Genomic DNA, 5,387 nt, shown 5'->3' with positions numbered 1-5,387 from the left:
ATGTACAATTTTGCAAAATTACAGTATGTATAAAGAAAACAAAAACCAAACCAACAGGCTTCAGAAGCTGTTAAAAAAAATCTACCATGTGCATTTCTGTGAGAAGAGGATGAATCAGACAAGAAGTAAGTCATGCTTTAATAGTTCTATTAAAGAAACTAAGGAAATACTACAGGACAGGGTAGAAGAGAATCATCTGTAATATTTTATACAAGAAAATATGCAGTTTCAGTGAAAATTCATCCAAAGCTTTACTTCAGATATCACCTGACAAGCACTCACATCTATCTTGAGCCATGTGTCATGACAGTTTGCCTGAACTTCACACTCAAAATGTATAATTCAATGTACTCTCCTTATTGATTTTATATCACTGAATCAACTTAAAATAATTAGAACTATACTGAAAGAAGGCTATAAACAGCTTCAGGTCAACAGCATTTTTATTTCCTGACAACAAAGTGTTCATGTCCTTATCAGAATTAAAGTATTTTAAAATGGAGTACAGCACTAATATTTTTATCTAAACCCTGGAAACAAATTTCTTGTATAGGTGTAGTGCATAAAGCAAGCATCTCCAAAAGCACCTTGTGTCAGTTGCACAGCTGCAATCATTACTTAGCATGTCAGCTCTTGAGACTCATCTCCTAACATTGGTTTAAAACCAGAGTACTGGTTTTTAAATCTATTTGTTTCTAAAACCAAAAGCACCATTTAATTGTCGTTCTTTTACTTTAGAATACAGTAATTCATAAGAACATTACTGAGACTCAACCCTGCTAATCATTTGCAGAGAGTCATCTAGTAAGCATAAGTCTATACACTGCCTGAATTCTTAAGATGCCTTTCAGTGGAGGGAGGGGAGAGGGAATGGCATTTTCTACCTCCAAATGAGCAATTATTGGCTTTAAAAAGTTGATTTGTCACTCTATTACCTCCTGACCAACACTGCTGGAAAGCAGACCTGCAAAAACCAGCCATGTGAAAGGCTTGCTGAAAGACAGACTGTTAAACTGAGAAAAGCTCCCAGTATCTGGTTCAAGCAAAGAGAAATCATAACAAGTTCACCCCACAAATAACTGCTTTGTAAGCTAGCAGCACTCACAAACCAGGAAAAGGAGGGCACCACAGCCTGCTGCCCTGGCATTTACCTCTGATGAAAGCAAGAACACAAGTGCACACATGTTACCTGATTACGTGAAATAAGAAAAGCTTTAGTAAAGTTAACAGGTAAAACCTCCCCTCTTGAGGAGGGCACTCACTTTAAGCTCTGCCTATGCCAGAGCACCTGTCCTGGCAACACACAGAGAACAACCACCCAGTTAAAGAATACCATGTTCACTTGTACTTCTCTGTAGTCATTGAGAAGAGTGTAACAGGGACTTCACACATGACTAGGAGGACTGCAAATCTACAGCACACCACAGCTGGCTAAATCCCACACAGGGCGTGCCCAGCAGGCAGCTAATTTAGCAATGAAGGGATTTCCACCCCGAGAGTTCTCCCTGAGCTCACCAGGCCATCAGACTGATGCCCTGCTGGGGTCCCTGCCAGCAGGAGCAGAGGTCTGGCAGAAGGAAACAGCTACAGAAAATGTGGGGAAGGGATAGAGCAGCAGGACACGAGTGCTGCTCCTCAGGGGCAGGGACCACCACCATCTCCCAGCTGGGAAGGCTTGGGGAGATGGGCTCCCTCTCCAACACCTCAAGCCAGATCTGTGCTCGACTCAGCTGCCCACAACCTTAAATCACCTCTCCCACAATGGTGTTTCTGCAGAAAGGCTACACAACTATAAATTCACTTGCCATTTGCTGATGGTCTGCCTAAGGGAAAGGGGGTTTCTTCTGAGATGGCAAATGCCTGATGATTATTTGTGCCATACCAACCTTTACCACAACTCTACTTTTTACAGTGTAAGTCCAAGATAGCCACTTCTCCCCAAAAACACTGAACTGTGCAAATACAGGATTTTCTTCACAAATACATACATTTGTGAGTGCACATATATTTACAGACATAATAGAGGTAGACAGTAAACAGTACATACTGACACAGAGAAAATCTTTTAAGTCTTATGAAGAAAACAAGCTTTAGGATTTTTGCCAGTGTGTTTACAAGAGATAAGGAGCTACCCGAAAGATCTTATAACTGCCAAGAGATAGAAAGATTAACTGCTATTTTGCAGTCTCTGTCTTCTTGTAGCAAGTCTCATCAATGCATCATACATTAATTTTACCACCAGAAAAGCAGTGATGTGGATTAATGGAATTACGCTTTAACAAAGCAAATCAATACGCACTCTGTTATCGGTATTACACAGCAAAGTGTGCCCCCGAGCCCTACTAATGTCGGCTTCTAAGGGCAGATGTGCAGTAAAGAAGAATCCTGAACTGACGTATGTAGCATAAAATATAAAGCACCATTACCAAGCTCCCAGGGAGTTTTTGCAGGTATACAGTCATATTTCGCAACATTGAAATGTCCTTCTTTCATGTTACTGTCTCAGTTCTACATAAAAGCTAAGACAATGACAGGTGGCTTTTATTTGTTGTCTGTTCAAAAAACAATGTAGCCAAAAAGTATCAGGATACCCTTCAAGAGTAAGGTCTGCCAGAAGCCACTTGTAACAAGGTATATGTTCTACCGATCAAAAAAATTACAAATCTGTTACATTTACTACTCCCTCTTTGCCTTCATCCCTGAGAACACGCCGGCAGGGAAGATGAAGACTGCTTTAAATGAATCACATTCCCACGCACATGGATGGATCCACTTCACTGGCCACTTGCTCCTGGGTTGTGCCAAGCTTCTGCAGCATCCCTAGGTAAACAAGCACTTAACTTGGTTCAAGCACAATTGCTTGTTAAGTTGGGGCTTGCCATAGAAGCTGCAGTTATTTTAAAATGTATAAACAGTGGAAATTCACAAGCTCACACAGTCACTGGTTTGAGAGCAGTGAAGTCAATCGCACAGCTGACTTCCGACTCACCAGGGTAAAACGTGCTGCCCAGCATTCAGTTTACTTTACTTGTTGGTACAGCAAAGGAACCACCTGAAGAACTTGTCCCAAGAACACAGGGCAAAAACTATGCAAATGAAAAACGTAAAATGAAATGCACTTGATATGCACATAAATAGGCATGGAAATTATATTAAAATTATTTTTTTCTTGTACAGCATTGCAAGCAATTCTAGCAGCTTTCAGGCCAGGGGATGAATCCAACTGTTTCCACAAAAAAGAGCTTTGTGGGGATTTTTTTGTTCCATCTTTTTGGTTCCAACCACTCTGAATTTTCCACCTCAACCTGAATATCTCGGAAATCTTTGAGAAACAAATTTTAAAATAAAAATCAGACTGTACTGACAAGAGAGTTACAACAAGATTTTAAAACCTACCCTTGGGAACATAATACCTTCCAAGGCAATTCTCTCCCAGAATGAATAAACAAAGCACTATCCAAAATTTAAGGAGTATATCTGACAAACATCTAATGCAGAACAAAAAGCTGGAACAGATATCTGGTAATTACTTAATTACACTATAAAGTCAGCATAATGGACCAAAAGAATCTGTTGGTTTAAGCCCAGGGGACAATTGACCATTTCCATCTAAGGCAAACTGAAGAAACAAGAATTTTGCTAATGAATGCTTTGAATATTACAGGTACATCGCTAAAGGACTATGAGGTTTTTTTATGAGTCACATATTCAGAAGTTAAAAACTGAAAAACCTGCATTGTTTGTGGAACATTCCCTTTCTTATAACATAGTTTGTTGTTTTTTGGGGATTTTTTAACAGCTCAGATAATTTGGCTCCATTTAAGTTTAAATGCTGTGATATCTACTAAGGGAGAAATTTTAAATTAGCAGAGCTGAACATATTTCAAACACCACTCCACTCTCCACATCAGGACCTTCAAAAGAAACTGACAAACCAAGACCTGCAAACAAAACAAAGTCTTTCCCATCTTCAAACAGGGATGTTGGGGGGGTGGGAGTATTTGAGTGTTTTTCTAAGACTCTGAGAGGTTTATTCTCAGAATAAATAAATTAGCTGTGACAACCAAAGCACATCAGAGATTTTTCCATCAAGTACACAGTCCCTATCAAAAAAAGAAAGAAAAATCATTCTTTGCTGCTACAAAGAATGACTGATGTACACTTTTAGAGGGCAAGCCAAGCAAGCTTTGATGATACTGGGGTTAAGCCTTCCCAGTGCTGTACAGACTTCTTCCAAATTCCTCCTCCTCCCTCCTGGCAGCTACAGAGACAACTGGCTGCCTACACCAGCCAGACTTCACAGACGAGTTGCCTAGGAAAGCTTAAAGAGCCTTTCACATTAGAACAGGAAAAACTCTGTGTTTACAAAAGTAAAAAAGTTTTTTAAAGGTAGAAGTGGGACTTAAAGGAAGTCAAGAATCAGAACTTAAGTAAGGAGCAGCAATGCTTTTTCTATCACATAGCTCAGATGTTCTCTGAGCATAAAACCGTTTAAGTACAATCAATAAAAACATAATTCAGAGATTGCAGAATTGCATTACAGTATTATTAGAAATTCAATTTTGAGAAAAACACTACTCAACAACACTGCATATGTACATGTTTGGTAAGCTTATTATAAAAAAGTTATGCCAAATAAGTAACTGGAATGTAATAAGGACTGGAGTCGCTCATTAGTCTAAGCTTTCCATTTCCCACAGTTTACAAAGAAGCCTGGTATGACCTTCTAATTAAGAAGAAATTCCTCCAGCTAGCTTTCCTCCTCCTCCAATACATGCTCTCCAGCCAGCACTTCAGGCAGACTGGCTACATCCCACAAAGACAACTTCCTCCCAACAGCCTTCCTGGCACAAACAACCATTTACATGTCTAAATGTTACTCCAACCTGCCATCAAACAGCTCAGGAATAAAAATCAAGGCAATGAGAGCCTACTGAAAGGCAAAAACGATTAGCAGAGATGATGATGAACTACAGGAATACTCAGAAAGATGAAGTGCATGTCTGTCTTCACCTTTGCTCATTAGAGGGGAGGGATGGGGTAGCAGACCAACCGTCTGGGGATTTTCAAGCTTATAGTGCTGCTGTCATTACAGAATAGTTATTTTAACTGGATAATTCTCAGGTTCCTCATGAGGAAGTTATTCCACGTCGTTAGACAGACACGATAGATCACCTCCTTCCTCTGAAGTGGGGTATGAACCTGCATAGAGCTTTTTTTACTTTTATTTTTTCCCCATCTAACCCGCTCCAGGACAGCCTAGGAGGCAGAACTCTGACCACCCGAGTGCTGCAGACACACTGGCCACGCATAAGAGAGAACAAGCTAAACCCTACACCCAGAAATAAAAACCAGAAGTGGCTTATAGGTAACCACCGCTGAGGGAC

Source organism: Corvus brachyrhynchos, unplaced genomic scaffold, assembly GCF_000691975.1.
Source record: "Corvus brachyrhynchos isolate BGI_N302 unplaced genomic scaffold, ASM69197v1 scaffold92, whole genome shotgun sequence".
Taxonomy (NCBI): Eukaryota; Metazoa; Chordata; class Aves; order Passeriformes; family Corvidae; genus Corvus; species Corvus brachyrhynchos.
Note: the sequence above shows the minus strand (reverse complement) of the source record.